Genomic DNA, 23719 nt, shown 5'->3' with positions numbered 1-23719 from the left:
TTCTTCGAGAAATGCATGCACTTTATTGACATGTTCTTGTGCAGTGCTTCTTCAATTTATTGAGTTTTATTGTATCAGTTCCTTCCGCACTAATTTTAATGTTGAAATCAAGGTTTAGGTGAAAGATTGGCCTGACCAAATTTTCGAGATCGAAACAGGAAATAGCAAACATCCCTTAGACTGTCATTTTCGTACCAGTAAACAATTGATACCTACCATTTAAAGCGTTATTATTACGGGGAAATTACATAAAGCTATTTAAACGGATAAGCTTAGTAAATGTCCTTGATTTTGTCAGGTTTTAACAATATTGCTTGGGACTCACGGCTGGATTAACTACGATGAGTTATGAGATGCCAATTATATTAAAGTAGATATTAATTAATCAATATAATGTCCATGTACGTTTTATTGCAAAACACGTCTCCGTAAATCGTTTGCGTTATAATGTCATTAGAAAATCATACGCGTCAGTGCCATTGCCAATAGCCCAGCGTTCACAATTGCGAAGCTTCCCTAATGAGAAGATTGTAATAATTATTGTGTGTTGTACTGTTGACTATTTCAGGAACAAAGAACATAAAGGGTTAATAAGGAACGTTACGGCGCCAGCGCTGCAGGACAACTTGTGGTGTGTTTGTGAACTTTCATCCTAGTATCCAGTTGCCTTTTTTCCGTTGCGTTTCGTACTCGCAAGTACTTTAGGGTGGATTTAATAAGTGTTCGCGAATTTGAGGAATACGTTAATGGGAAATACAACGGACATCTGTAGATGACGTAAAATATTAAGGTAGGCGCTTCAAGTTTATGGCTTTGTATAACGAGATGAAAAACTTTTTAAGCGCATTATCTCTATACGGACTCTGCTCTAGTTAAAGTATTCAATAACTTCTTACATTAGGGAAGAATGTCCTGAAAATTGATGTCTCGTGTTAATTACATTTTTATGAATTAATAACGCGCGCTATTAGCCTCAATTTTAGAGTGAATTCGCGTCTTACAAACTCGCCTCTATTCAAAATAGAGAGAACCCGAATATAGTTGTCCGGAGAATATTTGAATGAGTATGAAAATGTTATTGATCAAAAGCTCTAAGGTTAGTTAACAACAAAAGCGAATAATCAATTTATTATGCAGGGTTTTGTCACGCAAACTTTGATATATTTTAATTTAAAGTAACACAAAAAAATAAAACTTAAAGTTGATTAAGCTTAACCCCGATCACAACCCCTACCGTTTATTCTGAGCCAGGTTTGGAAAATTCGCGAATTTGTCCGGACCATGTTATCGCCCTTTTTAGGTAGTGGCCCCATGGTAATTTATTATACCTCACAACATGGATGGGACACAGAATCGATTTCTTGGCAAATTAAAGCGAGGCTCTGCAATGTGATTAAGGTTTTTAATCATTTGTGCTCTAGAGTTATGGCGACATTGGTATAAATCCAAATTGGGGTTGATAAAATGAACCAAAACGTGATAGGAAAAGTAATGTTTGCGCTTAGTTTAATATTAGTATTGATTGTAAGCTCATATACCTATTTACGTTTATTTTTAGAATGTCGGTACAGTATTTCCTTGAAGGAATATCCATATTTTTATACCTAATTTCCATTTTTAGAAGGAAATAACGGTAATGTAAAGGAATTTTATATGAGCAGAAATAACGTACCAAAATAGTTCTTTTTGTGAAAGCTACATTATTATTCTGAAGTGTTCAACGTTGGATGGCAGCTAATTTTTGCATTACGTGCCACTCAACTGTGACATTGGTTATATGGCAATGGAAATTCGCCTATTGCTATTGTTCTTCTAAAGAGTTTAGCAAGATTATAACAGCTATCCTATATAATAGCTTCATTTTAATAACGAAGCTTTTTTTCTTAAATGTAAAAATAATGCCCTAAGTTTAGTTCGGTCCTACGGCACATCGGTTTCTCGTAAAGTTTTCCATTACATTTCCCAGTACTTAACATCAAACACATGCGTACCAGTATTTAGAAAGCACTTGGTTGACGTTTGCGTATATTAATTAGGTATACCGTTTACGTAAAGTGCAAGATTAATTTACTAGTTATTTTCCATCCTTGGCCTTACGGCATTTCAGTACCGGCCTGCGCAATAATCTATAAAATTAAAGTAGCACATAAATTGCTCATCATTTGGACCATTGAACGAATATTCGATTCATACGAGCAGACTCCCCCGCTTAATGGGTGGTTTTTTTTTAATTCTTTCACCTAAATCATGTCTCAACCAAAAATTTGCATGGAAAAATAAGACCTTTCTTATGGCATTTGGAATTGGAAAGTGTACTAAAATTTCTTATGGAAAGTATTTGAACTGTTGTGGAGCTGTCCAGAACTCAAGTGATAATTCCAGCCCTTTTTTATTATAAAGGTACTTCAAATTGCCATTAAAAAGGTTAAATTCATCTTTACAATATTCCTTACAGTTTCTATGTTAGAAACAAGGAATCGTCAAATTTGTGTACTGGATAACTACTGTTTCGTACAATTTGCCTCCTGAACAATTTGCATTTCAGAAGTAAATAAAAATTAATTCAATAAAATGGCTTAAATTTTCGTCATTTTGATATATAAAAAGACTAGTTATTCTCTAAAAGAAAGGTCCTACCTAATTGTCGCCAGAGAAATGGCTGTGTTTATACATATACAAGCATTGTTTTGAATTTGAACCGTACCTAATTCATTTGACAAGGGTTTTGCTGGGTCTGTAAAGTATGGGGTATCTAGATGTGCTACTCCACGCTGAGCGGAGAAGAAATAGAAGCAAAAGAGACGAAATGGAGGTTTTTCTACGCAAGTGAAACTGGGCCGTAACTTGGGCTCCTTTTAATACAAAACTGTTCTTTTATAAAAAAACACAAATTTATTCAATAATATCCAAATAACGATGCTGCAAATAAAAATGCCACTCGGCCCTTAAAAACAAGAAAAACGTGTAACAATTCACGTATGCACATTCGAAAATCCTAATAACCGGCGGGTAAAATCCCGACTTCCCACAAACGGCCAAAGAAGAAAACATCTCCTCTTCTATTTAACAACTCTTTCCCCTCTTTTTATTTCCGTTTTCCACTTCCTTATTCTTTTGTTAAAATACGCACAAACTTTATCTAAATCGCGTACCTGCGACATCTGTTTACGAAATTAATTAACCGATTCTCAAAATATCTACAAAAACTCACTTTTTTCTAGTGGAACACGATGTGACATTCCATAATGTCATATGTAAATATGTAAATGGCATTTTCTCTTAAAAATACAATGTGCAAAGCTGAAAATTATACAATTACCTACTTGACACCTTCATGAAGATCTTATCTATTTTATAACAACTAACGAATCAAAAGTACCGTTCAAGAAATTTAAAAATTGTCAATAGCTTCACAACTAGTGAGGATATGGTATATACAGGGTGTTTCGTTAGAAAAAACGTGCGTTTTTGTCGATATTTTGAGAATACGACTGTAGATCGTTTTCTGCTTTGACCATTGTAATCATCGTAAAAATACACAATAGTGCACTAAATTAACCAACGCTATATCTCTTATAATTACCAAATCAAGTTAGCAATGGTATGCCGACTTAAGTATGAAGGCCCTGTATACGGCATGTGGCCAGGTGACTTGCATCTATTTTTGTTTCTCTATGTCGGAGTTATTATCTAATTTATTCCTAAACGTAAATCATTTGCGAATGAATCGTCAGTAGGTACGTGCGGTTGTATGTACCCCGTGCCTATGAAACTTGTTTATTCCACGTGGAAGGGGTAAGTTTTGTAAACTTTTATGAACGATGGGGTAGCATCTTTCTCTTGCAAATAAATACGCGCGTACGCAAACTTTAATTTTGAAAACAAAACTTAACTTTGGAACGAAATACACAGTGCGTCCAGTAGGGCAATTACTTCTGATGGCATTCACTTCGGTTACCAACGATTTTATGATAACGAGCGGTAGGCCCTAGAGTGATCGCGATGCTGTTCGAAATGTGCCGCTTTCTCGCCGTTAGAAAAAGTTTCCACGCCACGAAGTGATTCGTAAATCAAAACGGAATTGGCCGACACCACTTTGGAAGAGAATACACGGGTGCGTCAAGTACTTTCACCTCCAATGCTTCTGATTGATTTTCTTAGAGTCACCGATGTTATGGAGATGGAGGGGTTGCCATCGAATGATCCCAAATCTTTGAATCGCCAGAAAAGGCTACCATTTTTTCATACGAGGGTTTAGTTGAGAATGGAGTTGGCCAACACCACTTTGGAACACAGTTGACTCAAATGCTTCGTTTGGAATTTTTATGGAGTCGATGCACTTCGATCATCAATGATTTTATGGAGATGGAGCCGTGGTGTGATCGCAATTCTGTTCTAGAGGCATCACCTCCCAGTTCCAGTTCCAAAGTTAAAAGGGATCAGGTTCCTTCGATTGCCGACGCTTTTCTGGCGATTAAGCGATAGACCATCGAGTGATTACGTTCGACGTGTACTCATGGGGACAAGGGTGAGTTTTTGAAAATAGTTATTTTAATAACATACTATAATGGGTGAAGTATGGTGGAGTATTTTACCCAGAGCTACTTTTTGCAAACAACACTGTTACGACACTTAAACCTTAGTTTTGAAGTGAAGAGTATACATTTTTGTTTATTGTCATTCATAATATCTTAGGATGCGAAGAAGTTAAGACAGAGTACTCTTCTCTGTCTTAACTTTTTTAATTTTGGTGTAGTCGATTTTTGGTAAAAAAGGAAGGTTGTACACTGCCTTCTTTGGCCAGAAAAAAAAATTGTGTCAGATCGACCCGGAAAAAAATTTTTCTTATAGAATGTGGCCATAATTTCAAACAGTTCCAAGATTGGGCTACTAGTTCAAAAGTTACAGCCCTTTGAATTTTCTTTCGAAGTTGGTTTCTAGTCCATAACTTTTGATTGAGAAGTCTGATCGAAAAAGTACGAATTGTTTTGGATTCTACGCAGCAAAATTAATAAGAAAAAGTGTTTTCCCGAGAAATTTTGGTGTAGTCGATTTTTGGAAAAAAAGGAAGGTTATACACTTGCTAAATTAATAGGAAATCCCGAACATTATTGTGGCAGTCGGTTTTCGGTGAAATGCAAAGGCTATAACTGGCCTTTATATGTAACACCCTGTACATTGCAGAAGTATTGTTATTTTTATTCCTAATGTAAATGCAGGAATGAACTGCGTGTATGTGCTGTTCAGTTTGTGTCCACGTAAAGGTTACTATGTGGAAGACTTTTTTTGCAATGGGGGTTTACAGTATAGTTGAATTCCGCAGTTCTAATTTAATAAGCGTGTACCTGAAACCATAAAACATTTTTTTGGATAAGTAGTAAAAGTTTATTTAAAAATAGAGGCTGATTAACAAAAAAATAATGAACATGTGCGGTTTTAAAGGTTTATTCAAAACTATATGATTGTGGCGGGCTCTGTGACGTAATAAGCCCGACCAATCAACTCCTAGAACCATTCAGATGACATAACGCAATATTGCGGGAGAATGGCATTTATAACTTGCGTCATCTGTCACAGGCACTTGTCACTTTCGTGCTAGATACAGTTAAACATCCCTCTCAAAACTTCAAATGTGACAAACGTCAGACCCTCGCGTAAGGTTGCCAGCTCACTTCTACGTGATTGGTTGTAGGTTTCTGACGTATTTAGTCTGAAGCGTTTCAAATTCGGACTAAAAACACATCTTTTCAATAATTTATTTTGGGTTTATTTTACTCGCAAATAAAAATTGAGGACACACGGGTCTTTTTATTTTTAATGTACTTTGTGGATCAGAAATAAAAAATGAAGGCGGGATGACCCCATTATTCAATCAAATTACGTTCGGAAACTTGAACCTTAATTTTGGAATGGAGTTCGCCAACAACAAATATTCGATTCGATTTGATCAGCGATTTTCTGGAGATGGAGGACATCGATTGATCGCGATGCTGTCTGAGGCATTGGAAAAGGTTACCACATATTCATATTGGATTTCCATAATTCCAAATGGAGCACCAGTATGATTGGCCAAGATTTGTGCAACTGGAGTGATACCACCTTCGAGCTATGAGGTTTCTTCCACGCGTTACCTTGGATCAGCAGTATTCCTGAATCGACTGCATAACAAGGGCAGGTGAGGAACTTAATTTTATCAGCAGAAATTGCGTATCCCCGTCGAGCTCAAAAGTAAATGCGTAAAATCTCTTGATGTCTCTGGAAAATTGGTGATTGAAAACTGCTCTAGCTGAATTTATGTTTCATAGTTTGCAAACACCAACACTAGCAACGATTGGGCTTCACTTTTAATTGCTCCGGTTTTTCCCACTTTTTCAACCACTTTCTTTACAGGGTGGGAATGCGAGTTTTGGATATCGTCGTCCACAACGAGATCCCGTTATGCGCAAATGAATACAGTTCTGACGGTGAGTAAATTTATTATTACAATCACATTCATCTTGAATTACAATTTATAATGCAGTATGTAACATTATATTTTTTGTTTTAGGCTCATCCTCTTCTGTGGAGTGAAGGGTGCAGTAAGGAAACAACTCCATTTGTAGCAATCTGGAAAACACAAGACAGCTGTGAGCCCAGTCAATTATGAGTACTTACAACTAAATTTCCTTCGTGCGTATCAAAGCGCTAACTGCACTTTGACCCGCACTCAGTATGCTGATCCCTTGATTGGCGGGTATCAGGGTAACAAGAAGGTGAAAAAGGCCCTTAAAAATACTTGTGAAAATCCCTCAAAAAAATGAAACAAGTATCAAAAAAAATTTAAAACATTCAAAAAATCAAAAACCTGAGAAAGATAAAAATTACAAAACAATTCCATAAATTATTGAAAAAATCAAACAATTATGAATGTGATTCAAGAAAGTTTAGAAGTGTTTAAAAAAATCAAATGTGCTTCAAAAAGTCTTAAAAGTGATTCAAAAAAGCTTAAAAGAGATTCAAAAAAACTTAAAAGTAATTCAAAAAACTGAAAAGTGATTCAAAAAAGCTTAAAAGTGATTCAAAAAGCTTAAAAGTGATTCAAAAAAGCTTAAAAATTATTCAAAAAACTTGGAAGTGTTTAAAAAAGTTTAAAGGGGATTCAAAAAACGTAAGTGATTCAAAAAATCTTAAAAGTGATTCAAAAAACTGAAAAGTGATTCAAAAAAGTGAAAAGTGATTCAAAAAAGCTTAAAAGTGATTCAAAAAAGCTTAAGTGATTAAAAAACTTTTTTGAATCACCTTTAAGCTTTTTTGAATCACTTTTCACCTTTTTGAATCACTTTTAAGTTTTTTGAATCCCTTTAAAGTTTTTTGAATCACTGTTAGGCTTTTTTGATTCACTTTTTAGTTTTTTGAATCATTTTTAAGCTTTTTTGAATGATTTTTAAGCTTTTTTGAATCACTTTTCAGTTTTTTGAATCACTTTTAAGGTTTTTTGAATCACTTTAAGGTTTTTTGAATCACTGTTAAGCTTTTTTGAATCACTTTAAAGTTTTTTGAATCACCTTTAAGCTTTTTTGAATCACTTTTCACTTTTTTGAATCACTTTTAAGTTTTTTGAATCCCTTTAAAGTTTTTTGAATCACTGTTAGGCTTTTTTGATTCACTTTTTAGTTTTTTGAATCATTTTTAAGCTTTTTTGAATGATTTTTAAGCTTTTTTGAATCACTTTTCAGTTTTTTGAATCACTTTTAAGGTTTTTTGAATCACTTTAAGGTTTTTTGAATCACTGTTAAGCTCTTTTGAATCACTTTAAAGTTTTTTGAATCACTGTTAATCTTTTTTGAATCACTTAATCGTTTTTTGAATAACTTTTAAGTTTTTTTTAATCACTTTTAAGATTTTTTGAATCACTTTATGGTTTTTTGAATCACTGTTAAGCTTTTTTGAATCACTTTAAAGTTTTTTGAATCACTGTTAATCTTTTTTGAATCACTTTAAACGTTTTTTGAATAACTTTTAAGCTTTTTTGAATCACTTCTAAATTTTTATTCACTTTTAAGGTTTTTTGAATCACTTTAAGATTATCTTAAAAAATATTTTGTTCTTGTTCTTAATTCTTTGAATATGTTTTTAATTTTTTTGAATACTTTTGAAATAAATTTATATCATAAATTTTTATTGTATAATTTCAAAAAATCCTATCTTTGACTTTTGGTTTTTACTGTTGCTACTCAGTTGTTTCTTGCTAGAGTTACCTTTCTGCGAAGGTTGTTATAGTGGGATTCCATAAATACCTTGGGATCATAGAGGAAATACAGTTCTGTGGATAGTGTTAATAATAATAATTTATTATTTGAATTACAATTATCGAAACGTCAAGGGATTATAACAAACATACTTTATCTCGTAATTGTGTTGACTATTAGGATGTTGATAACAGTGTTTCAATGTGTGAATAGTGACCCCATATAGCAATAATAAAATTATTCAGGTAAACGTGTATGTATTGTTTCATTGTCTTACCTAAATCCATGTTGCGCTTTGTTGGCAGAGTTGATCAGCTATCTAAAAAGGCATTCTCCGAATACGTTGCTCGTTTCTCTGTGTTTGTCGGTTTTCGCATCAGTTTTGGAATAGTGTCGTTGTAGGTATCGCCCGAGACTGCCTAAAAAGTGAAACCGCATTAAAAAAGATCATAGGTGGGTATCTTCGGGTAGGGGACGTATAAAAGAAGAAAAGAATTGAAAGGTAAGTTGGCAAACCTATCAAATTTACTAATCTGCGAGCCAAATCTAAGCATTTCATTGGCGTAAAAGAAATTCGAAAACTTTAAGTTATTTTTATTAAATATGCATTATTCAGTATTAACATTGAATAAGGACAGTTAACATTAACTTACTATCACAACGGGCGAAAGCGGATGTGTAATAATGTTTAAATAACAAGGTATTAGAAAGAAGCCTAATAAACCTTAAAAAACAACTTAAAGCTCAAGAGGACATAAAGGATGAAGGTGAGAGTAAGAGGGGGATTAAGAAAACAGAAAAATAATTGATAAGGTAAATTACAAGAAAAAAGGCAAAGACAATTAAGACCACTACTAGAAAGAAAATGATGCAAAGGAGTGTTTAATTAAAGGAGACGAAGAGGAAAATTGAAATTATATAAAGAAAAGTTATAATAGTTAAATAAGTTAAAAGTGAAAAGGGTTTAAAAATTAGATTTTAAAACATTGATTGAATGTGATGATGTAGAAAAAGAATAATGTAGATGCAACATTAAATTCGGAAAGAAAATTGGGAGTCTGTTATTTCGAATGGGTTTGTTAAAGAAAAAATTAAGAAAAGTTTGGAGTGAAACGGCTGTGTTATTTTTGAGTATCAAAACATTTTATTGTGTTTAAATGTATAAGAAACCGAAGGGAATTTGTTAAGCTTCCTAGATTCATTGTATTGTCAATAATATTATCATATTTCGTTCTTTGGTGGAAAGCGTCAGGTTTTTCTTTTATGATGCGAGATTTAATTATAATTAAAAAAAAAACCTACACTGTGTCCTTTCGAACGACTGTACAAAACGGTAATTCCAGACTGAAGCTGGAGTACTTGAACTCTATGTTAAGGTTCTATTGCTTCTTTTGGCGAAGGAAATTGTCTTCTGGGTAAATGCTTCTAGATCCTTGAAAACGTCATTAGGGCTCAGGTCGCAGTAATATGGCATTCTGAACAAAAATTATCTGGTACGATAAGGTGTGTAAGAGCAGTCAGTGTCGTGGTGAAGTACTAGGCGACATATGTCCAGATTTTGCAAAAAAAACTAACGATCAATTTCCTGGAAAAGCTTCGGGAACGAAACACTTTCGTTGATTTCGCTTCAAATTTGACACGAGCTGCTTGTTGATTGTAAGTGAGGAACCCGCCATTTTGATGCAAAATCGTTTGTAACGGAAGTTCATGTTTGAATCTTCCTCTATGTAACATATGTACAGTGTGTCCTATGTAGGTTGAGACTGCAGTCTACCTCAGCTGTTCTTAAAGACAGAGACATGCAGTTTCCACGGCCCTGTGCCACTTTATTATGAAACTTTTAGTACCACAAACAGTATCAATCTAGCTACGTTTGTTTCTGAGATAGAGGGTGAACGAAAACTTATCATATCTTACTACCCATGGAAAATACTGCACGAGTGTTTTTCTGTAGAATTCAGTGGCGTACTAAAAAAAATTTTACCACCGTTTCTGAAACTTGACCAAAAATGGTATTTTTTAAATGTACCACCCTGTATTTTTTTGCATTTTCGTCAATTCAAACGTTAACTGTACCTACTCAAGTAGATTGCCGTATTGTATTGAGTCAAATTTCCAATTTTTCAAATGATTGTAATATTTTCTTTGATTGTATCTCACATCATAAAAGGCAAGCTTCGTAAATTCTGTTTGGACATTGGGAACCTAGCTCTGTTTTTTGTTGGTCATAATGTCCTTCTAGGATGACTACAATGGATACCGCTGTTTGTAAGACAAAATTAAATAATATACGTTTTTTTGTGACAAATTTCAATCAGACTTTTGTGTAGTGCTCGTTGGAAAATAAGTAACATGATATCCATGCCATTAAAACCGTATTGGGAACGTATTTCTGAGACATAGATTTTGACTTAACATGTTTGTATGTCAATTTGTCACCGAGTTATGGCGGTATTTTTTTCAAAACTATGAAAAATACAATTTTCAAAAAAGTAGAGAAGCTTGGCTCTAAACATCTTCGCCATCTTTTATCTCCCATGGGCATTTCACTCTTATATAATTTTTTTTGCAAAATTTGAACAATAACCCTTTTTCGAAGCTCCATATTTCGGTAACAAATTGACATGCAAACATGTTAATATATGAAAAATGGTTGCAAATTTAATGCTCCACACAAAATTATAGAAATGCTTTCGCCGTAGGACGCAAGGGAAAAAAGTTGTGGAGGAAAAACCAGGAGAAAGGTAAAACATTTTGCAGTTTTGGACTCTCCTCCTCTTTTCGCACAGAGCCCAAATGGTCCAAAAGTTGAGAAAATGTTTAACCATCCCTCAATAATATCCCAAAGTCTCGAGAATGCCTACTTTCTCGGAAAAAATTCACACTTCAAAATTCGCCAGTCCAGTATTTCAACCCTTTGCTAATCAACGGACCTTCCTAGGGTCCCGGAAAATTTTTGCCGACCTACCCCGTCAAAATATGCAATCAGTGTTATCAAGGAAACAGTTTTATAGGCAATAAGATGGAATTTATAAAATTTCAGGGCTTATCAATCACATAAAGTCGTCTTGTACGCAAACTGAATTATTTTTGACAACTCACCATAAAATATTTGTTTATCCATATTGCAGAAGTTTCTTCGGAATGATGGTGGCTCGCACGCTGGCACATTTGAGTGGAAAATCGATAGTGGTACTAGGGGTCCCTGGCTCGAATTCGGCTTCGCGCATATGTGGGGTGGTAGACCAGTCTTGGCGGAAACCCAGTTGACTTAAAAAAATCAAACATAAATAAACTGCTAGCCTATATGTTCAGTTCTCCTACCTTCTGCATTTTTCTGATAATCTAAGCGTTGATCAGCTACCTTGGCATCGAATGCGTAACCCCATAGTTGCTTTGTGTCATATTCGAAGAACATTTGGTCTTAGCAGCAGTTTGGGGTAGTTTCCTCGTTTTTGGATGGATATGTTTTTCTTCTAGCAACGAGGTCAATACTGCTAAAACGACAAATCTCGTTTTAAATACAAATGTATCGAGGTAAGGAGGGTATGTGTACTAGAGTAAAGAAATGTGAAGAAAAAAATGGCACCTGAGTACAAGACTATGGATCCCCTTTTTTGACATAGCACATCACCCCTTGTGTTTTTTTTTTGAGGATAGCCGCCACAACTCACGCCTTTTCAAGGCTTAAAAATGACATTAAATCCAATGAAAGTTGACTTTTTTTATGTGTGTGAAGCGAATTTGTTTGAGTGCGTTAAAGAAGAATTTATATAAGGACGGAAGGGAAAGAGTTAAGGAATTCTCGTTAGCCAGGTTTTAATGGAAGTTTCCCGTAATTTTGAATTATTATGGAAGACATTTAGTTTATCTTGTGGTGATGCTTACCGAAGTCAGGGTGATTACAAGGCGAGTTATGCTGTATTACAGAATTATAATGAACATAGGTATTTCGGCAAATGTACAAGAAACTGGATAAAGGAATGAGAATGGAAAAGATTGAGAAATTCAAAATTAACATTAAAATAATTTAGAACTGAAGGAAGGAGATTTATTGAAATGAAAAAACAAAATTGGAAATGAAAGTGGTGAAACTGATTTTTCAGAAACAGAAGATAAGGAAAAAGTTAACAATAGAAATAATTAAAACGGAATACGGCAACGAAAGAAATATCGAAGAGAAGTTTAATTATATCAAACGTTAATTATAATTACGGACACATTTTTTTTAAGGGGATTTATGCGAGAATAAGAAAGGAGCGACAGGAAAGTATTAAATGATTAGCACTTTTCGTAATTCAACATTATGTAAAATATTTAATTATTACTGTTTTCTGTTTTGGAATGCTTTTGTTAGGCAAGGCATGACCATTTCCTTAGGAAGAGACAACCATGTTAATCCTCCTTTCAGAAAGTGCCCAATATCCCTGTACCTAATAATATATATTGCACACAAAAATATGTACCTTACTCTTCAAGTTTCAACTAAATCCACCAAAGCATGCTCATACAGATGACGCATTCGATTTAGTTACATCTAACCATCAATTTATTACATGACGTATACTGTTTAATTTTTCAAAAGTACTCGGAGGCACGATCTGGTCGCACTAAAAAATCAATTTAATTCTTTTTGAAAGGGTACCTTTTGACTTTCTTTTCTATTGGCAGGATAAGAGTACCTAATAACTTCCCGATGCGCCCTCGTGAAATCAGAAATATAAATGAACCATAATATACAACCGCACCTAATGGCGATTTATTCGCAAATGAAGTACGTAACATGCACAATCTTCAATGTTGATAAACAAAAAAGTTACATGACCACGTGCCTACATTATCTGTATATACCCACAGGGTGGCGCACCAAAAAGTATCCACTAGGGAATGTGAATCAAGTATGATACTACTTATTAATCAAATATAAATGAACCTAATTTATTAAAACAATATCTTAGTTCTGTCTATCTAACGAACAAATTCAAATCTTGTAAATAATGGTCCTTAGTATACCCAAATAGGCCCGCTGTTAATGTAAAACACAATTGTTAGTATAAATCGCAGATAATAAAAGAAAGATTGTACCTTATCACTGTTGAAGTTGACGCCGTCCATGTCGATAGTTCGATAACTGGGATGGTTGCCAAATGCTTGACACGCTGATGTGGCAATGGTCTAGAGAGCTTGGGTGTCTTGTACTTTTCCATTCCTGTTTACAAAAATAAATAACCTCTAAAGTCGCAGGACTCGGTATATAATTAATTGATTAATGCCTGAAGGGCCTCGCTATACTCCAAATCTGCTTCTGTACCAGGTACTTTGCCAACCCCTTCAGAGACAAGTGGTGGTCTCCAACAACATTCGCGTTTCAAACTCGATCACAACTGAACCTAGAGGGCAAAGATACTGCGTAGGTATACTACCTTTTACAAGTTACTTAAATGTAATCGCATACAACCCTGAACGGGCAAAATAGTTAACTAAGACGCTAAAGAGTTACGGATAAAATTTGCGTACCAATTTATTGTCGATGGAAAAGGTCTCAGTAAATGAATATTTACGAGAAAAAATGAAGAATGTAAATTTAATTTCTCACTATAGTTCAGGAAAGGAAGGTTTTGCCCCGGAAATTTGTTCAAAATGAATTGATTTACTTGAAATTTTGATAGTAGGTACGGAATATAGTCTAAGGATCAACATCTCTATCGTGTCAAAGGGTGCTTTTATGCTCTGGGTGGTAGCCACCCTAACCCGGGGGTGAAATTTTTTTATTGTAGTTTGACCACGGGAATAGATAGAGCAATTAATTCTGAGCAAAAAGCAAGAAAAAAGTGTTCTATACATTTTTTTTGGTCAAGTTCATATTTTTCCAGTTATTGGCGACCGAAGGTATGACGTTTTCATAAAAAAGATTTAGGTAATTGGTTATTCGCGAAAAACTCGAAAAGTGGGTATTTTATTGAAAAAAAACTGTAGAGTTCTGGCTGGTTAAAGGTTAGTTCTTGTTCATCAAACGGTAACTTACAGAGTTTCACAGTCAAACAACGGCAAAACTAGGTATTTTTCGAGAAAACTTGTAGACTTTTGTAGATGGAATTAGTTGAATAGTGCGTAAATGACCTCACTCTACTCGTAATATGATCGTATACCAGGTACGGTTTTTAAGTTGTCAACCACCTCAGAAAGAAGTGGCGGATCATAACTTAACCGAGATGTCAAAGGTCCTAGGTAGGTACTAATGTTAAAAAATTATTTGAATGTCATAGCATATAAGCCCGGAAGGGGCAAAATAGTTATTATCTAATACGTTAAAGGGTTACGGTGGTTGTCTCTTTGTTCGATGCTTGATATCAAATTTCGATCATGACCCGTTGGCCCCTTTCACACCCAAATTCGTATGTCGAACCAAAAATAGGTATCCGGTAAACTAGTAATTACAATTAATCGTAAAATTTAAAAAGCATCTAAAAGAAATGAAAGGTAACCTTCCTTCGTTGATGCCATAATGTGTACATTGTGCACACCTCTTAAATAAGCGGCCTAATTGTAGATGAAGCAACAATTTGATTGTAGATGGAAAAATTGTAGTACGCAAATTACAGCCGAACCTAAAGAAAGGTACACTTGAATTACGCGAAATGCAAATTAAATTAAAACCCTCACTATTTGAGGTATACTCACTGCAAAATGGCATATAACATATTATAACCCATTCAATATGCGTTAACTCACCCTAACACAACCATCAGACCGTGGCGTAATTTGAAGACAACTTGCCGCGGGGCTTTTTTATTGTAAGTCAAAATTCAAACTAAAACTGCAGGAAACACCAATATTAATTTAAAATGGGTTGCAGCGGTCTAGCTCAACCTAATTGAATAGATACATTTACCTGTGTTATTGGGTTTGATCAAGTGACCTTCCACGTCTGAAAGAATTACTTCAAAGTTTAGGTTTTGTAAAACTTTTGACTTGATGTATTCAAAGAAAATATGAAGAAATATTGACATTAAATGGACACTTACCAATGCATTTCTGGAATTGCAATAAGTTTTTATGAATGAATAGTTTTATCTAGAAAACCCTACCTCCTAATCCAATTTTTCGGCTAAATTCTCGGCAGCCCCATTATCTTCCAATATCAAAATTTTGGTACCGTAATTAATTAGTAAAGCATTCGTAATCAAGTTGCCAAAACTTGTAATCAAACGGTATCTCTTAAATTTCAAAAAAACATTGTGCTTTGAAGAACAATATTTTTGTTTTAACCAATATTTAGTAAGTGGTTTGTAACAATTTGTAATCATCATCTCAAAATTTGTAAGTTACTTTATTCGAACTTACTGTCCAAAATACGGTCTGGGGGTTAACTTCACGAATGTCCCAGAACATAGAGAAAGGGTTGAAATCGTTTGCACCTTCAAGTAGTAGTTAGTAAGTCGTACGGATTAATTTGTAAGCACTATCTCATTTTTTGTAACTCAAACACAATGGCGCACTCTTAAATTTAAGTATGTCCAGAAAATACTACATGCTCACAGATTTCAAATTATTTCCCTTATGTTTCTTATGGGATTCTCTTCTACAAAAGTTAAAACATTCAGTTTCATATTCTCCGTTAAAATTGAGGGTTGTTTACAGTGTCTTATGTGGATCGCATTTAAATAACCACTAATTTTAAAGTGATCAACACAGAAAATAGCTTCTTAAACTATTACCGGCACTATACCAATTGACAATATCAACTATTTCTTCAGTTGAATACATTGCACACAAACGAAAATAAAAATAGGCAAGCCCAACCAGTAAGATTCCAATTAATTAATATGACAGCAAAATCTTCATATTTTGATATAAAATTAGGCGTCCTTCAAAAGAGTTTTTGTCATTTAAAAGTTTAATCCCTATTATGTCTACTTCTAAATGAATATCACTGCGCCCCATTATGATTGCGGTGACGCAGAACCCATCTACTTTTTAATTGCTCCAACAATAAGGAATATATTGATAAGCTTTTTGAAGAACTAAAAATTAAGGGGGTGGTCTACGCTTTAAATTTAGTATCTGTACTAAGTACCACCAATAAAGGATTATTGGACTTGCTAATAAATTATATAATATATATAAAATGAACTTAATAATTTAACTCGTCTGAATTTGTCCTGATCAGGCCCAGGGAGTGAAAAGTAAATTAAAACAAAAACTCACCCTGTAGAATATAAACATAGTATATCATACGAACGGAACACACACACCCGCGCTTACTTTCGATTCATTCGCGAATGAATTGCAAAAGTACATACAAAGTCTAATAACTGCGACGTAGAGAAACACATGCAAGGTCCCCTAAGCACCTGGTTACATTATCCTTATTAAGATACAGGGTGGCGCACCAAAAAGTATCCACTTTAACGCACATCACACGTTCAAAAAAGACGATTTCCAAGGAGCAAACTTTTACCCACAATTATAGCTATAAAAAACCGATTTTCAAAGAAAACATTTTGGTCGTTCTGAATTTTACAGACCGAATTTATAGACAAGCGTATAGTTTTTGATATTTCACCGAAAATCGACCGAGAGATAACTTTATCTTACATATTTTGGTCGGTTTTTTCCCCATAAATTTTGATGCAGTCTGTGTTCGCCTGATATTGAAAATTCTGTGCGATTTGTATTCTACAGACCAAAACCTATGAGTGGGTAAACACTTTCACGTTCTATTTCGGACAAGATATTTTTTTAGCTCCAGTGCTAGTGTTGTGCTAAATTGTTCTGATCCAATTTTAATTTGTGCTGATCTGGAAAATCAGTTTTTCCTGAATTGAAACACGGAGGCCAATTTGACTCTCTGTCCCCCGGATTTTTTAACTTACAAATTCCACTACACAAAATTGTCTCAGAAATACCAAAAACAACTGTAAAAGCAAGTGCCAAATTGACAGAACAGCTTCCTAACCCAATTTTTAATCTTACATCCTTTATGCCTAATGTATACTGTCAACATTTTAACGAAATCAAAATAGCCGTTTTGCCGAAGTTTTTTGTAATAGAACATGGCACAATTTTTGTATGTTGTACACAGAAAAAGAAGGCCTTTCGAATAATGTAATAAAAACTTTACATTGTAATTTGTAAAAAAAAATTGGAGCACAAAAATTTTGTTTCAAAAATGCGGTCGTTATTTTTCGTTTCCGTGCGCCTTAATATATCCGTATATCCATATCCAAAATTCGAACAAAATTCGTCGAGCCATTACATTACATACAAACGGAAAAAAATTTATTCTTTAAATTACCATAAAATGGTCTACAACGTCGACATTTGATGAAATTTTGACATGATTGCAATGCCACCTAACTCAAACTAGGAAGTTAAAAATTTGAATAGCCACCCCATCACCGGAACACCGTTTAAATATCGTGAGTAGCTAAATTCCTATAATTTAAGATGACTCTAATTTTTATTGTGGCAGTGCAACGGAAATCAAAGTTAGAGAATTGACTTAAAGTGACGTATCATACGACCCCGAGTACGATCCCATGTATCCCTAAACTTTTTTAGGATGTCTATATAGCTGACGCATCTCTTAAATGGATTTAGTTACCTACGTGTAAGCACAAATTTAAATTCACTTAGTTTTTAATTTCTTAAAAGTACTTAAATTAAGGCAGTGTTTTTCAACCTGGGGTCGCCAAGCCCTACTCAGGGGGTCGCTAGTAAAATAAAAATGCAATTGTTAGTAAATACTATACTACAATTTAGTGAGAAGGCTATGCTTCTTTATTTTTCAATAATTTGTGAAAACGTGATTCTATTTTTGATACGTAATCGATCAAATCACTCTCTCAGTGGAGCCTATTTCTCTCCTTAGTTTTTATGTTCAACATTGAAGAGAATGTTAGTTCGCATAGGTAGGAAGTGGCGAATGGAACTAATAATTGTATAGGTTCCTTTGCCCACTATGAAAATAGTCATAGACGTCAATTTGTTACCTTCAGATCTAAACAGTTTTGGAAAATAACTAGCAAGTTTATCTTGCAAATTGTGCGCGAGCTCTGACTCATGCATTACCAACGATTGGTCCATTGCAGTTTTTTTCAAAGTGACCATAAACTCAGTTTTGCAAGGAATTCTGTGGTTTCGTCCTTAGCTGTTAAAATGCTTGCATGGTAAGAGAACTGCATCGTGTTGGTGTACGTGACAATTGCGCCATACGATTTTTCGAATTTGAACCATGGAAGTAGAAAGTAGTGTGCGATGTAAAGCTCGAAATTTGATCACTTAATTAAGCACATCATTTAAATCAGAAGGTCTCTTTCCTTTGTTGCAGAATTCTCACGATTTTTTTACACAGTTAAAATTAAGTATTGGTCCCAAACTAATCAAAATTAAATACGTACTCTTTAATTGAAGTAATTGACATAATTTATTTAAGGCGCCACGGGGTCGCCAGAATTTTTCAACTTGCAAAAGGGTCGCGCGTTCAAAAAGATTGAAAAACATTGAATTAAGGTATCAAAATGTGTCCCCATTCCAATACTCTTTCAAATCAAAGCAATTTTTCATAAACGTAATCAGAACTCACCCTCGGGGATTATAAAAAAACACGTTTCATGCGAACGGTGCACATATACAACCGCACTTACTGGCGATTCATTCTCAAATGATGTACATGCATAATCTTATAACGGCAATATTGATAAACACAAAGTCCCCTAATCACGTGCGTACACACCTACATTATCATTATACGGATACAGGGTGGCGCACTGTTTACCTACAACAGGGGAACGGAATGTAATATCAATATCATGCGGTTTAGTTTAACATTTCACCAAAGAAGGGGACATATTTGACGGAGATTTTTCAGGAATGAACGACTACATCACACGTGGACCAAAAAAAGATGGTTTCCGAGGAAAAAGCAAAGGAAACTCTTTTACCAGCAATAGATAGCCGTTCAATCTCGAAACTTCAGGTGACGTGACGACAAGAAGTTGAAAGAGTTATTTAAAAAAAAACTTCTCTTTGCCTGTAACTTTTGATTTGGTCATTGAAGCACGTTTTGGTCGTTCTGAATTTTACAGATCGTATTTATAGGCGAGTGTTTTGCTATTACACCGAAAATCGACCGAGAGAGGACATTTGTGCCGGTTTCTTCCCTATAACTTTTCATGTAGTGGCCTAATCTTGAAAATTCTTGGCGATTTTACAGATCAAAAACATTTTGGCGTTGGATTTTGAACAGGTTAATTTTTCGACAGAAGGCAAATTTATGTTTTTGCTTTGCTCTCGTTAATCAACCTGCAAATTCATGAACAAAACTATCACTTACAAAACTAGTTGTAGAAATAGGAAAAATGTAACATTATTCAAATAGCGAGCAGCTTTTAATTAAGATAGTGGTGCACGTGCAATTAACGTGTGGAAAAAACTAACTTATCCGTTTAATTAAATTGCAGAGCTTAGTTGGCAAATATTTATAATGTTGTGCTTAATGAAATTATAAGGATTTAATTAACTTTACATGTTCGTATTGACAAAACACTCGATGGTTACTCAAATCCCTAAAGGCACTACAAGATCTGAATTTGATGAATGATTGTTCAACTCGCATAAAATTTCATATGCAGAAATTATTCATTAGCAAGTGACCCTCGAATCTCAAAATAATATTGTTGTAGGGACCACTCTGTTTTAATTAGCAGTGTGTACTCGGATGCGGAACACGTATTTACTTAGAAAGAAAAATGCACATTTGAATTTAGTAAGAGCTCAATGACCAGCTTTTTCGCCATTTAATTAGTACTAACTTTAGCCGTATCCACAGCATATTAATCCGTTTAAATACAATTATGGCGATAGCTTGTTGTCAATTTATTATAGAAAGAAGAAAGCCATATAAGTACAAATACGGTGTAGCTGAATCCTTCCGCCTTCCGATGATTGGAATGTTTATAAAGCCTTCAATACAAGGGGGCTAAAACGTAAAGCGCTACAGACGACAAAGCTGCTAAATGGTGTGACATCCACAATAAATGAAGACTTTCAAACCTTTTCTTACACATATAAAGGCGATAAATTTTTATGAGGTGCGTGGCTTACATTTTTTAGCAGTTTAGCAAACCCAACCGACGCCAGTGCTAGACAATATTAGGATCAATATGAGAATTCTGGCAACCGTCCACTTTTCCATTTGTAATCTTTAAGCTAATCACTCTACACATACTGTGGAACTGTTTTCCGTACACTTGCGTACACTACATAGGTAGTTGTACACAATAGATTGCTTTATGCTCAATAAGTACAACATCGAAAGGGATCCAAGCAAAGAATGCGAATTTTCTTTCGCGGAAAAATCACTTCATAAGTTTATTTTCTGTTGTACAACAAAAACGCTCACACTTCAACTTGTTACCGTTGCGAAAAGGGCGGAAAGTTCTGTTTATCAGAAATGATGATCCGGAGCAATTACATTTTCAACCCCCACGTTTGTAAAAGTAATACCCAACAAATATTTCGCAATCGATTCAGTGTTCCGAACGGGCTTGACTGAGAAATGCCATGCACCCAAATCCATATCGTTAACATACAAAAAATTTGGAAGAACGCCAGTATTGAATTTGCATTCAGCTTGCAATAAGTGGCCCTTGCATTCGTCAAATTCTAATCGATTTTTTAGATTCTCCCTCTTGAAAAACTACAATATAAATTGATAGACCAGTCCTCTAGGTTGCTATTTGCTATTTTCATAACGAAATTACTATATTTTTGGCATAGTTTATTTATTTATTTATTTATTTAACCAGAAACCATACAGAATAAAAATTCCAATTACATATGGCACTGGGGCTCTGAACAAATATTAGGACTTAAGATCTAATTTTATTTATTATTGAATTTAGGGGATCGTGAAAAAAGTCCATATCATTAACTGAGGACAACTTATTTAAAGTGATCAAGATCTTAATAAGTGGGGAAGTTGTGTTGTTAACTGCAAAAATAGTATTATTTTGCCTTACAAATGGTACCTTAAGCTTAATTTCTTGAAGTAATTCGGAAGAGTATAACAAATTGTGTAAAATTTTGAAGACAAAAATTGTGGAGGCAATGTACCGTCGGGTTTCTAACCTCGTTATATCTAAGCCGAAAGTACTATTTAAGTAATTAAGCTGGGTACCGTAAGAGATCAAATGTGGATAATTTTGGGTTGACCTAAAAAAACATTACTCGGATGAACTTTTTCTGCACTTTTTCGATCATGTCTGAGTATTTGAGAGTTTGAGGAGACCAGATACATGCAGCATACTCAAGCTTGGATCTAATAAACGCATTATATAAGGTTAGCATTGTCTGTATATTCGTGAAATTGAGTGTATTTCTGATAACGAAACCAAGAAGTTTGTAACACTCATTTGTTAGGTATTCAATGTGTAAGTTGAAGTTAAGGTTGGTATTGAAAAACACGCCCAGGTCCTTAACGGAGGTGACTCGTAGGAAGACCTTTCCATTCATCTTATAGTCAAAAAGTAAGGGATTTTTCGATCTAGTAAAAGTAAGGACTTTACACTTATTGATATTTAGTTTTAGTTTATTTTTGATACACCACTTAATTACTGAGTTAATGTCCTCTTGAATATTTAAACAGTCACTTGCGGATTGGACTTTATTAAAAAGTTTTAGGTCGTCCGCAAATAGTAGTGCTTTCGAGTTTTTTATCACTCGCGGTAAATCATTTATGTATAAGAGAAACAGAAAAGGACCAAGAAGTGTTCCCTGGGGAACGCCTGATGAGGGATAAAATTCGGCTGAATTCACACCATTGAATTTCACTCTTGTTTTACGGAGAGATAAATATGATTTCAAGAATTTGACGGTCGGATTACTTACGCAATTTAAAACAAGTTTACGGAGCAAGACTTGATGGGATACTGTGTCAAATGCCTTCGCAAAATCTGTATAAACACAGTCTACCTGGGCTCTTTCATCCAAGGCTGCTGCTGAGAAATGCGTAAACTGCATTAAATTGGTAATCGTTGACCTGTTCCGCGTGAAACCGTGCTGTTAATCTGCAATTATACTGCTGAGATGGGAATAAAGTCTAGTATAGATCACTCTTTCGAAAATTTTCGCTATTGCTGGTATAATTGCAATTGGGCGATAATTCTCAACTAATTTCGGCTTCCACTTTTGTGAATTGGTGTTATTCTGGTGCATTTCCAAGCTTCAGGGAATGTACATGTTTGCAAAGCTAAATTAAATAGATGTAGTAAGGGGGTTACCAATAAAGATGCAGATCCTTTTACGATGTAGGGTGGGATTCCATCTTCGCCCATAGCCGACCTCGGTTTCAATTTTTTAATTGCTTCCAGTATCTCGGATTCATGTAACTGAGTCAAGTGCAATTTGGATAGCACCAGGTTCGATTCCACGTCATCTTCCGGGTCATCGTTCCTCTCCATAGTGTAGACTGACTCGAAGAAGGATGCAAAGGCGTCCGCAATGCTTCTGGCGTCCGTTAACGAGGTGTCTTTGTACTCAAAAACTCCAGGTAGTTGACTATTCTTCCTCAACGACTTGATGTAGCTCCAGAATTTATTGGAATTCTTCCGCAGATCCATTTCAATTTGATTAATGTACCTCTTATGAGCAATGTGGATCATTCTTTTGAGTTCTTTTCTGGCTTCAATGAAGTCTTCCGATTGGCCCTGTAACCGAAACTTATTTTTCTGTTTGATTTTCTTAATAATGTCTATATTAAACCAGCTAGGATACTTATGGCACTCCTAATTGTAACTTTGGGGACACATTCATCGAAAATGTTCATTACCGTTTGATTAAAGCTAGTTACTGCATCATCTACCGATTTGAAATTCTTCAGGATAAGAGACTCCTTCCAATTAATATCGCGAAAAAGGCCGTACATTTGAAGAAAATCTGCTTTTTTGAAATTGAAGTTGGTTAATTTGGTAATTCGCTTAGCTGGTCTATGGACTTTGTAGACTATTTCTAGTGCAGGATGAAGTGGATTAATTTTATCCAAAGAGTCGATAGCAGATTTAATTTCCGCGTTTAAGTTAGTTAAAATTAGGTCAAGGGTTCTATTATTGCAGTTTTTAACCGTATTAATGAGTTTTAAGTTGTACATTGAAGCTATAGTTCATTCCGACTGCGTACTATCCGCATTAAGAGTGTACATAGCGAAGTATACCCGACTAAAAATTGCCGTCGTGGTTTTTATTTATTATTTTATTTATTCGCAAAGCTTCCTTATATCATAAATTTGTGCGCTCCTTTTTTAGTTTTGAAAAAGGAAAATTTGTCGCTTGACTATTTTTAGGAAATGAAATATCTACTCTAAAACGAATTCTAATTATCTTATTTCAAGATCATTGTTTATGTTGTTAATTAGCTGGCAGAAGGAAATCCATCCATTTTTAGTAAATTTCAGTGAATATTTTAACGATTTTGACTATGATAAGTGGTAC

At 34.7% G+C, this 23719-nt stretch overlaps 1 protein-coding gene and 1 long non-coding RNA gene across 9 annotated transcripts in view; one reads left to right on the top strand and one right to left on the bottom strand.

Annotated features, from left to right (window-relative positions):
* Positions 1–457: 457 nt before the first annotated feature.
* The window catches only part of LOC116163443 (glutamate-gated chloride channel), a 167006-nt gene continuing 143744 nt past the window's right edge, over positions 458–23719 (top strand). For 7 of the 8 annotated variants that reach the window (XM_031477360.1, XM_031477359.1, XM_031477358.1 and 4 more), the window contains exon 1: positions 458–790. The gene's annotated coding sequence lies outside the window, so the exon portion shown is untranslated. The remainder of the gene's footprint in view (positions 791–23719) is intronic. The other variant, XM_031477356.1, reaches the window with a different exon arrangement.
* LOC116163444 lies at positions 6487–14311 on the bottom strand. Its single transcript, XR_004143744.1, has 5 exons — positions 13314–14311; positions 11553–11722; positions 11331–11498; positions 8506–8647; positions 6487–6606 (listed from the first exon to the last, which is right to left on the bottom strand). It is a non-coding gene; the product is annotated as an uncharacterized LOC116163444 (long non-coding RNA).

Source organism: Photinus pyralis, unplaced genomic scaffold (genome assembly GCF_008802855.1).
Source record: "Photinus pyralis isolate 1611_PpyrPB1 unplaced genomic scaffold, Ppyr1.3 Ppyr1.4_LG2, whole genome shotgun sequence".
In the NCBI taxonomy this organism is placed as follows: Eukaryota; Metazoa; Arthropoda; class Insecta; order Coleoptera; family Lampyridae; genus Photinus; species Photinus pyralis.
Note: the sequence above shows the minus strand (reverse complement) of the source record. Positions and strands in the feature narration are given on the sequence as shown.